Consider the following 12,465-nt stretch of genomic DNA (forward strand, 5'->3'; position numbering starts at 1 on the left):
TCGGTCCGTAGTGTGGCAATAGGCCACAAAGGGTCTATCTTGTCGAGTGATGATGTGGCACCACATAGGCTGACATTATTACTGATGTGGTCGCAGACAAGCTTGTCCCGTCGGTCCGACTTCCAAAAAGGGCGTACCGTCGCCGACAGCGACTCGTGGCTTATAAAAGGAAAACCTTTGTACTCGCGCAGTCATGAACTCTTGGAAATAAGAAGTTCATCGTCTACAGCAGTTGAGTACGATAAACCCTTGAAGTTAAAAGATACGATAGACCATTTCATGAGGTGAGGCGTGGGCAGTTCAAAACCCATGCAGCAAAAGCAACTCATGAAGCATTGTTTAAATGGGTAAAGCACACGAGACAAATAAAAATGTTTTCATGATTGGAGGAACAACGCCACCGATATTTACAGAGACCAACAGTTGTCAACAGGCAAAATGCTTAAAGCACACACTACGATGGGAAGGTTAACTTATGTACAAGAATAGATGAGGGTATCTATCTATCGATCTATCCAAAGATCCAGGATCACGCAGAACCACATTATTCAACACACCATCCATTTACAACTTTACACCACGACAATCTTTGTATTGTCAATGGAGAACTTCCCTTCTTTAACCTTGTTCGCCACATCAGGAGCTCTTACATACTTCCATCCCAAGTTCTCATCGCATCCACGGCAGAAGACATCGGCAACCTTAGACAGTCCTCCTCTCAGTCGCCGCCAGCCTTGCTCTGGCCCCAAATATATGTTCTTGGCACGATAAAATAGAATCGCAGGCCCATAATGCTCCTGAGCAAAATTTAATGAAGCGTGGAACAGAGGTCACATCGCTAATTCATCAAATGTGAGAAATAGATTGGTCTCCTAAAGGGATTACTTGGAACAAAATATACTAAAGTTGTTTATCATGATCTTCAAATGTCACCAAATCTCACAAACACTATTTCATGGTTACACCAACTCGTATTGATGCAAACAATTTCCCTAAATTCCATGACCCATGAGACTAACACACCAGTGTTCTTCTTGTAACCTACCGCGCAGGAATGACTGAAAGAAATTAAGATGCAACGAGGAAAACAGAAACTTGAGCTAATATCATGTGCCCATCTGTTCGTGTCACCAAGGCAGCGATTCCGAATCATTATTATTTAGTCCGATTAGCAAAAGAGTAATAAGGGCTTCACCTGTGTTTCTGCTAGGATGTCATCGGAACGCGAGACATGGGTTCGGCACTTGCCGCAGCTGTAAACTCGAGGGGGGTTCCGAACGCGAGTCAGGGCTTCTTCTGTCCCTAACGCTCCCAGTCGAGCGACGTCATTGGAAGAATCTAAACTCATCAAGAGGGGTCGGGGGGTTAAAGAACACCAAAGCAATCCCCCCAAACAACAAAGAACATCAAATCATACCCCAAAAAAATCGCGAAAATATTAAATTCCTCGATTAATACAAAACATCTAACGTACAATCAAACTTCTCAATCTCTGTTGAACCAACAAGAAAAAAAATAAAACAAACCTGTATCTTTCGCCGCCATCGCCTCCTCGTCTGAAAGATTGTAGCCAGCAAAGAAGAAGAATATATCGATCTTGCGTTGAAATAATAATGAAAAATGTCAGGAAAAAAAAGAAGATGAAGAGTGAGGAGAGTCGGGATTTGGATATGTTTTCACCTGGAAATCTGGAAATAATCGATGGGTCGAAGGATTTGTTGCTGTGAGAATGGCGGTGAAAGGCGCAGTTGATGATGGTTCTCTCGCAACCTCTCCTCCGTCTATTTATGCAGTCGATTGTATTGGTGACTGCGCCTTACCGCGCAGCGTCCGGTGAGATCGGGCAAAGAAGGACGCCTCCCTGCTCGGCTTTATCTGGTTAAGGTAAACCGACTACCACTATTTGAAGTGGCACTTCTGGGAATGAATTATATATAGTTTCAATGTTATTTGGGAATGATGCAAAGCGTCATCTTTTTCTCACGTAACCAACCGAGCATAAAACTTAAAACTAATTGTGGGCTAAAACCAGTCCGAATCGGTCAACAAGTGTCGGTCCAACTTTGATTAGTCGTGGGCAAGCATGACCCAATCCAATCTTGTCCAGCCGAGTGAGATCGGAATCTACCATTTACCATGACGTGTATCCACTTGTGCTGTGATCAACAACTCAAATGTAGAAAATGTATATTTGTGTATGTCTCACCCGATGTTGCACAAGGCAACTATGTTGCGTGTGGCGTGCCCATCTACATACAATAACATTTTAAGTATCCAAAGTAATCTTTTATCGATACATTTATTTAATTTTTTTAGAAAATATTTATTTGAGAAAAAAATAGTGACGTGTGAGTTAACTTCACATGATTCAAATCTATATACTTAGGAAGGATGAGATGATTGTTGAGATACCTCTGGAGCATTTCACTTATCCCCCTTGAGGAAAGAATCTCATAAAATATTTGTCGAGGAAACAATCGATAATCGCCCCTTTTGACTAATGTCTATGTTGGCAAACCAAAAGGGTTGACTTTATCTCCTTTATGCCCACTAAGCAACCACATGTATTATAATATATCGAACTGTCATTAGTTGAGAATATGTTTTCTATTGTTTATCCCATAGCTCATACTTCAAGGGCTCTTATAGAGAGGTCTGAAGTGCAGTCGTTGGGCTGCTCAACACATAGGCCATGTGGAAGTGGATGGGGATCCTAAATACTTAATCGATCTAGTTGAGTTAGGAGCTCGTTGAGGAGGTCAAGTTAAGACTGACCAACCTGGTCACCTAAGGCACTCACCAAGGAGGTCGGGCCGAGGTTGGCCAACCTAGGCACCTCAAGTGCTTTTCGATGAGATTATCTCTCGTGACATGCCTTGTACAATTATTGGACACTAAACTTACCAAATGACATAAAGAATATAAGACATTTATTGCCAATTTAGATAAGAACCGACTAATGATTATCAAATAACCTATCGTTTGTTATATCTCTTTGATTGACCGCTCACACCTTCTCGAGATTATCATTTATTCTTGGTGTACAACGAGACCGATGAACTTACTAAGTTAACTCTAAATACACACTTAGCTAAGTTTAGACACATCTGAAATTTTTTTAATATTTGGAATATCTCTATCAGGTCGACTAGATGCACGTCGGCCATCTTACTTTTACAATTATGTTATCCATATAGGCTTTAATATTTCTCACAATTTGGTGCTCGTATATCTTGTTCATCATCTTCTAGTAAGTTGCCTTAGTGTTCTTTAGCTCGAAAGACATAACTTGATAGTAGTTTGTTTCTCGGTCGGTAATGAGTGAGGTGTGTTCTTTAGCTTTTGGAGCTATCTTGATCTAATTGTATCCCAAGAGAGCATAAATGAATATCAACAACTCATAACCCAAGGTGGCATCGACCAATTGGTCGATCTGAAAAAAGATAGCTATCCTTTTGGCATGCCTTATTGAGATCGGAATAGTCAATGTACATATGCTAGTTTTCATTAGATTTTTTAATAAATAAAATATTTGTAAGTCACTGGGGATATTACATCTCGAATATAAAACCAACACCTAACAACTTGTTTACCTTCATTCTAATGGCTTATTGGCGGTTAGGAGTGAACTTTTGGAGTCATTTCACCGAGTATATCTTAAGTGAGATGTTTAGAAGGTGTCGGGCCATACTAGAGTTGATTCTGGGCATGTCTCTCAGTGACCATACGAAGACTTCAATATTGCTTTAGAAAAAAAGTTGATGAGTTGTACTCGTCTCAACTCCGATAGTATTACGCCTACCTTAACAGTTTGATCGAGCCAAGTATGATTAAGAAGTACTTTGATTAACGACTCCACAAGATAAGAGTGAGGAGTTGGGTTTATAATATCTCGGGGATCCATCGGGAACACCTCGAGTTATGTTTTCTTCGAAAGGAAAACCACTATTAGATAATATTGGCATGATTTGTGGGCAGGTTGATACAACTGTTCATATCTTAGTGTTGATTGACCTATGATTGCATCATACACAAAGAGAATGTTTATTGCCATCAACTTAGGCGGAACTATCTTGAAGTGAGGCTCATCTCCAAATGTGACGTATAAGTTGATAGTCCTCATGAGAGAGATAGAGTCACTAGTGAACCCCGTCAAGGATGAAGCAATCTAGGTAAGGTCAGACTCAGTTTCTAAAAAGTATTATAATAAAATATGTCTATAGACGTACCTCTATCAATTAGGATCCTTTTCACCATAGTGTTAATCATCCTTACGAGACCACCTATGCATCGTCATGGTTTGAGTTGAGGTACTCCACCTCCTCTTTCTTGAAAGTTGAGGCACCATCCATCCTTTGACGCTTCTCAGTGGTAACTTGAGCGTAGACCTTGCGAATTAAGAAACTATCCCCTCCCGAGGTCGAGCAATCAATTATGACATCAATTCATCTTTCCATTAGCCCCTCAAGTCAAGGTGAAGACTCATGATACCTTCAAATGAATCGGAAAAAGGTGTCTTTGATAAATAAGTTCCTCAATCTACTCCTTTAAATTATTATAATTTTCTATATCATTATTGTAATCTCTATGGAATCAAAAGTACTTTGACCTATCCCTGCTTGTTTATGGGGTTCTCATTAGATGAGGATCCCTTAGGTGTCTTGTTTCATTAATTTAGAGGAACATCTCGGTGTATAACATATATAGGAGAGTCAACTCAAAACTAAGGAAAGATAGCTCAGTGCCTCCTCCGCTAAGGTGACCTTGGAATTGATATTAGGAGTAGCTACTCTTGCTTAACTCCATGCACTTTGCCAAGATCATCGTCTTGAACATCTATTGGTTTGCTCATTGAAATATCTTGAGTACTATTATTTGTGGTTTCTCTATTAATTACTATAAAGAGTCGAGAGGGCCTAAGTCTCATTATGAAGGTCTCTATGAAGAGCGATGAATGAGTATTGGCTGTCTCAAATCTCATTTGTGAATCAAGTAATGAAATCCAATAGCGTCTCTTTCTCCCTTAATTGAAGTCCTAAGAGGGTCATTGTTAAACACTTAGGTTGTATGTTTCCAATAAAGTATTGCTTAAACTTCTTGGCTAATCAACCAAATGAGCTAATAAAGAGTGGCTTGACATGAGCATACTGTTAAAAGAAATAGAAGAAGGAAGAATTATTGAAAAATCTGTTTTGCATTGACATGTTCTCTCCCTATTTATATAAGTTGAGAGAGAGGATTTCCTCAAACAGTTAGGAAAATCTCATCTGCTATCATGTCCCCACAAGATGGTGCTCATATCAAAGAGACCAATATTGGACCGATGCAATGCAAAAAGTTTATGAGCTAAAGGCTTCGTAAGTAAGTCGGCTAATTGATCAGTCATATAGACATGAGAAACACGAAGTTGACGACAGATAACTTGATTGTGCATAAAGTGAAAGTCGATGACAATATATTTCATGCGAGAGTGGAACATCGGATTAGCGTACAAACAGATAACTCCGATATTATCTTAATATATTATAGAAGAGGAATTGATATTGAGTTCTTAGAGTAGATTTGTGATCCAATTAAGTTCTGCAATGGCAGTGGCAATGACACGATATTCATCTTCAGTTGTAGATCATGCGATTATCTTTTGCTTCTTAGAACTCCAACTAATTGAATTAGTTCCAAGGAAGACAATATACCCCAATGTGGATGTTCTATCATCAAGGTTGCTTGCCCAATCAGCATCGACAAAGGCATGAAAATGAAGTTGAGAGTGTTTACGAAGAAAGAGACCATGATTAAGGGTCCCTTTAAGATATCGCAAAATTCTCTTAACCGCAGACCAGTGCATAGTAGACAGCTACTGTATAAACTATGATAATTTGTTGACTATAAAGGAGATGTCTGGACGGGTAAGAGCTAAGTACCGTAAAGAACCAATAACTTGCGGTATTGAGTGGGTTCCGTAGTAGGACTTCCATTAGATAATTTGAGAGAACCACTAGTAGAGAGGGGGGTTCTAACCACATTTGCATCTTGTATATTTGTCCTTGATAACAAATCTTGAATGTACTTTCGTTGTGATAAAAACAGACCTGAACATGTGAATATAGCTTCGACGCCTAGAATCGATCCGTCAACTGTTTGATGAACACTTGGATTTTGATGGGATTTTTGCCTGTGATAATAATGTCATCCATATATACTGGAATATATATTGTGTCTCCATAGTGGTGTCGTAGAAATAACAAAGTGTCAGATTTGGAGTTGAAAAAGCTAACGGAAGTCGAAAAGGAGCTAAGTTTAGTGTACCAAGCTCTTAGAGCCTAACGAAGTTCATAAATGGCTTTTTGAAGTTTGCAAACATGCTTTGGATACTGAGGATGAGTGAAACCAAAAGGTTATTGCATAAAAACATCTTCGGTTAAAGACCCTTGTAAAAAGGTATTATTAACATCCAATTGTCGTAATTGCCAGCCTTTAGTGGTAGTCAAACTCAAGATAAGCCGGATTGTAGTGGGCTTAACAAAAGAACTAAACGTCTTAGTGAAATCAACTCCAGGTCATTGATGAAACCCTTTGGCAATAAGGCGTGCCTTATATTGGGCAACAGAGTCATATGGGTTCCGCTTAATTCGAAAGACCCACTTACACCCGATAATATTTTGTGAATGATGAAAGGGTATTAGATCCCACGTTGAGTTATGAAGGAGGGCATTATATTTCTCACACATGGCGGTATGCTAATGTAGAGATTTTTGGGCTTGAGTGAAGGTGGTGGGTTCAACGGCGGGGGATGATGAATCCATGATAGCATGTAGGTTAAGGACTTAACACGATTTGAAAATATCACTCTTAGAGCATATGGTCATAGGATGGTTCGAGACTACAGGATCGGGAGGCAGTGTTGGTGGAATAAGCGGTTGAGGGTCAGTGGCACAAGTCGAGTCAAGTGGAGACACGTCAGGGGCACTTGGCCGAGAAGGAGGTAAAGATAATGGTTGTATTTCGGAACATATTACCCCATCAATTGGGGAAGAGAGGAGTGGAGTAGGAATGGGCAATTGCTGACTAGATTAGTATAGTGTGGATCAGGAGGGGGGGAACTGGACAAAGCCATGAGAGGCTCGTCTAATTGGACCAGAGGTATACTCCAGTAAGATAGTGAAGTGGTCCGCATGGCAAGATAGTGAAGATTTTGGAAAGAAAAGTTAGACTCAACAAAAACAACATGACATAATTTAAAGACTTTGTGAGTGTGGAGATTATAGGAGCAGAAAGCGTTATATTCAAGTGAGTAACCAATAAAGACGCAAGGAGTAGATTGTGATGTTAACTTATGAGAGGCATAGGGACGTAACCAAGGATAACATAGATAACCGAACACTCTGAATTTACGAAGGTCTGGGGGTTTGTGAAATAGTGTGTCAAAAGGGAACTAGTATTATAGTACTGGTATAGGCACTCTATTAATAATATAGACAGTAGTTTGAAAGGCTACTGTCCAAAAGGTTAAAGGCATGAAAGTCTGATGTAGAAATGTGAGCTCAGTTTCTACTATATGCCGATGTTTGAATTTAGTGAAGCCAACTAGTTAAGGAGTATACGGGAGAGACTTAAGGTGTTGGATTCCACAAGCTAAGAGATAGGATGTCATGGCTTGATATTCACAGCCACCATCAGAGTAGACTGTTTTGATGGTAGACTAAAAATGATTTTCGACCAACTTTCGGAAGGTGGGAAAGATGATAGAAACATCAGATGTATGGCGAAGAGGATATATCCATGTGTACTTAGTGAAGTGGTCTATAAAAATAACATAAAATCTGAATTTATCAAAAGATAGGATTGGAGCATGACCCCAAACATCAGTATAAATAATTTTAAATGGTTTAGAGGAGGAAATGGAAGATGAGCCAAAAGGCTACCGATGACTCTTATTACTAAGACATGTATCACAATGCATCATAGAGTTAGTGAATTTAAAAATATGAAGAGAGTAACAAGAAAATAATTTTTGCTAAATAAGGGATGACCAAGACGACGATGCCACACATCAATTGGAGCCTCAACTAAAGAATGAACAGTGGGCTAGGTTATTTGTGAAGCTGATGGTCATTCGTAAATGTTGCCTCTATTCGGGCCCTAGACCAAGGATGCCCCTGTGCTCAAGTCCTTAATAAGAAATGAATCAAGAAAAAATTCAATTGAAGTATTATTATATTTGTAAAATTGAGAAACAGAAATGAGGTTACGTTTAATACGAGGGACATATAAAACATCATCGAGTGTAAATATAGTAGAATCAGAATTAAGCGTTGTGGAACCCATATGAGTTATAGGAAGTCCTTTACCATCACCGATGATGATATCTTCATCGCTGCTATAGGGGTTGTGAAGAGACAAATTCTGAAGATCAACAGTGATGTGATGGGAGGTGCCAGAGTCGACAATTCAGTTGGATTAGCTAGTTGTCGGAGTAGTTATGAGATTTGCCTGAGACCGGTGTAACGGAGCAGGGCGGGGACGAGACCGGCAAACTTTAGCGAAGTGTTTGATTTTGTCACACAATTGGCAGACGACCCATCTTAAATGGCTCGACGGGGCAAGATACCAAGATGGATGGTTATTGGAGTTACCACTTTGCGAGAAGTGATAACTACGAGGATAAGAGGGGTGTGGCATGAGACCCATAGGATCAAGTTGTGCATTGGCCAAACCTTTGGTGATGTTCGAAGGGTACCGAGTGGTCTTCCGTTTAGACTTATGGCTGACTTGAGCTGTGATAGTCGATCCAGGCAGTTTGTCCTCATGTTTCAAATACGTCTCATAGTCAGTTAGCTTATCATAAAGTTCTTCAAAGGAGACTAGCGAGTCGCGTGCCCGAATTGCAGTAGCTAATTCCTTATAGTCATTGCCGAGACCATTTAGGGTATGGATAATAATCTCTTCGTCACATAGGGAATGACCTATTAAAGCCAAATCATCGATGGTAACCTTAATATTTTATAGATAATCAGTGATAGTACTTTCCTCTTGTTTTGTCACCATCAGCTTGGATAGAAGACTGAGCTTACGAGTACGTGAACGATTCGCCAAGGTTGTTTACAATTTAGATTATGCATCGGTAACAGTCACACATGAAGATATTAAAGGAGCGACAAATCTAGCAAATGTTTGAATAGTTTGAAGGATGAGATGATCTTGACGTAGTCACAGTTTGTGAGCTGGATTGGGTACTGGACTAGGTTCTCCGGGGATATTGAGCATAGCTGGCGGATAACTGAAAGAGCCATCAACGTAACCTAACAAGTCGTATCCAAATAAGGATACATAGTTACCACCTTTTGATAAATTGAAATGGATTAGCATGGCAGCACTGATAAAGATAAGCCTAGGAGAAGAAGTGGGAGTGGAACTGAAATATCAAAAGAAGATAACAAAGACATCTCAATTTCTTTTTTACCCTACAAATAGGAAGGGCAAGATCTCAAACGCTCATGCCACAGAAGTTGAAGAACGAGGGAGGGAAGAGGTTGCTGCAGCTACTGCAGCTGTTGCAGTTTGCTGCTACAGATTGCGCACTGCTGCCGTAGTTTGCTGCTACTGCAAATTGCACAGTACTGCTACAGTTGCTACTGCTGTAGATTGCTGCTGCAGCTAGTACAGATCGCAGCTGCTGCAGATCGCTTCTGCTGTAGATCGTTACTGCTGTAGTGGAAGCTGTTGCGGCAAAGAAGCTGCAGAAGGGAGCCTGGAAGCGACCATAGCAGAGGAAGCTGCCGGCAGCTGCTGTGGGCCGGGAAATGGCTGCGGAGATGTCACAGCGTCCCGGAGATTGTAGAGGCTGCGGTTTGAGAGGCAGATCTCAGGTAGATCTACGCTGCTTCCGTCGCGATTTGAGATGCACTTGGGGGCTAGACAGAAGACTGCGGCGGTTCCCCATGAGGGTGCACAGCGAGCTTCGCGGGGCGAGCTGAAAAAGGGAGATCGAAGCCGGCGAGACAGGAAAGAGATCGGAGAAGGAGGCGAACCTTGTACTTGATATACGGTTGAGAACGCAGTTGCAGCTTCCTTGTGATTATGCAGTAGAGGAAGCTGCTGCATGGTGGAGGAGTCTCGTTGGCCTCTGGCGAGGCTGGAAGGGGAGAAGCAGCAGCACAGCGGCGCTGCCCTTTCCAGCCAGATGAAGAGGAGCAGCGGCACAACGGCGCTGCTCTTTACAGCTGAAGGAGAAGAAGAGCGGCGCAGGTGTACGCAGGCAGCGGCGCACCGGCACAGTGGCGCTACCTTTTACAGCAAGGAGAAGAACAGCGGCGCAGGTGTTCACAAGTAGCAACGTAGGTATACGTATGGACAGGCTTCTCGAACTCGCCCTCCTCGAGCACATTGCTGCTGCCGAGGTTCTCCTTGAAGAAGGATGGACCAGCTGTGGTGGAATACTTGGTTACCATGGTTCTAAGGCGAGATAGAGCCCTCAGATTACTGGGGCTACGACTTGATACCATGTTAAAAGAGAGAAGAAGGAATAATTATTGAAGAAAATCTCTCCCTATTGACATGTTGAGAGAGAATTACCATGGTTTCGCATTGACATGGTTTTGCATTCACATGTTCTGTCACTATTTATACAAGTTGAGAGAGAAGATTTTCTTCGATAGAATAGAGAGATTTCTTTAAACAGTTAGGAAAATCTCATTTGCTATCATATATCATTCTAGAACCGAGCCACATAGTAAGATAGAGAATATATGACACATCAGGGTATCCGATATGTCGTATAAGAACATTTGAACATAAATGACCAATATGTGATCGGTTATGTTTATATCTCTATCAAACCCTTGCAAGTTTAGCAGTTTGAAGCTAGTAAGAATGAGCTCTTCTTGAGTCTTCTAAGTAATCGAGGATCGATCGAAGATGTTCTCAACCAAATCTTCGTCCTTGGATAGACAAAACTCCCAACGCATGTTCTCTAGGTGTCAATCCATCTGTTATAGATATGCCTGAAGAGTATCTTCTATAGAATTTGTTGGTTGCGCCTTAGACTCAAGCAAGATGGATTATGGTCGATGAGGCTCATTAAACTCCACATTCGAATATTAGAGCGCTCAATCCTTTGAGTGTTCCATAAGCTTCTGATACTCTTGGGGGGTCGATGCCACATCGAGTCATGGAACCTCGATAGGCATTGACAGTACCACGAATTGCTATGAGGTTCAAGTCATTATCGACTAGATCAATTGAGGTAGGAGTGAGACGATAATCTACATTATCCCTATCAATATCGGCACTTGTTGAGTGAGGTCTAGGAAGACTCCGATAGGGAAGGCATGTGGTTTGAGGTCATTATTAGAGAAGAGAGGCTTGGGTTGTTAAATACATGTCAGTATTATATCACGATTTACATCGAGGTAGATGTGCTAAGGTTACGAAACACCGGCTCTTGCCCCGTGAGTGATGATACTATCGGTTGAGGGTGAAGCATCGTTGTTTGAACGATCATTGAGTGGATCAACGGGGCCAACATTCTAACGGCATGAGCTCTTCTTCTAATATTAAAATATTTATAAAAAAAATTGAAGTGCTTCAGAAGGATGAGATGATTATCAAGGTACCTCTAGAGCTCTCCCGAGAGCCAAGTTACATATACTCACATGCTTCGAAGATGACATGCACGAAGATCGAAAAGATTGAGTATCGATTTTTTGACCTAATCCGTTTAGTGCTCAAGTTGATGAACGTCAATCAAATTATTCCAATGTATAATCACATGTTAGTTGTCATTGGTAAAAAAATTTCCCATCAACACACAGAGTACCAAACATTATCAAAGTATCCTATTACATACCACACATCTATTAAAGTATGTAAAAAATAATAATGTGTCGTAAAGTATTTTTTGTCCGCATGATGCATTCGTCCAATAATAAATACATCAAAATATTTAAAGGATCTTATTGTATAAAAAAAATCTTTAAATACATGATATTTTTGCTTTGGACATAAGAATCAACTAGTCCGATGGACTTAGCAAAATTTCTCTTTGCATTCACTGCGCTCGCTTATGACCAAAATAAAAATAAAAATCATTTGAAGCAACAAGATCCAAAGCATCCACACAATTGTTGTTGATGTTCCAAGACAGACATTGCAATATTGAATATACAAAATGATATGTTGAAGCACAATAGGACGATAAATAATATAACAATTATTTTCGACTATTCATGTCAGCATGATATAAAACGTTAAATTAGAGCATTCTAATACATCACACTATCAGTGTAGCCCGACTCGAATAATAGATAATATCAATTTCTCCAGATCGAATTGATGATGAAAATTTGAGCCGGTTTAGAGCTCGGCCCAATCGGGCCGTGGCTGGGCTCGCACGACGGCACGGATCGGTTCAATTTGAATTGTTGGTCCGACTTAGACGGATCTATAATTAGGGCTTCCGATCAATCT

At 40.6% G+C, this 12,465-nt stretch overlaps 1 long non-coding RNA gene across 1 annotated transcript; it reads right to left on the minus strand.

The window, feature by feature from the left end:
• Window positions 1–310: 310 nt before the first annotated feature.
• On the minus strand, window positions 311–1,837 carry LOC135633167 (uncharacterized). Its single transcript, XR_010494928.1, has 4 exons — window positions 1,681–1,837; window positions 1,527–1,596; window positions 1,196–1,338; window positions 311–797 (listed from the first exon to the last, which is right to left on the minus strand). It is a non-coding gene; the product is annotated as an uncharacterized LOC135633167 (long non-coding RNA).
• Window positions 1,838–12,465: the final 10,628 nt, after the last annotated feature.

Source organism: Musa acuminata, chromosome BXJ3-3 (genome assembly GCF_036884655.1).
Source record: "Musa acuminata AAA Group cultivar baxijiao chromosome BXJ3-3, Cavendish_Baxijiao_AAA, whole genome shotgun sequence".
NCBI classification, from domain to species: domain Eukaryota; kingdom Viridiplantae; phylum Streptophyta; class Magnoliopsida; order Zingiberales; family Musaceae; genus Musa; species Musa acuminata.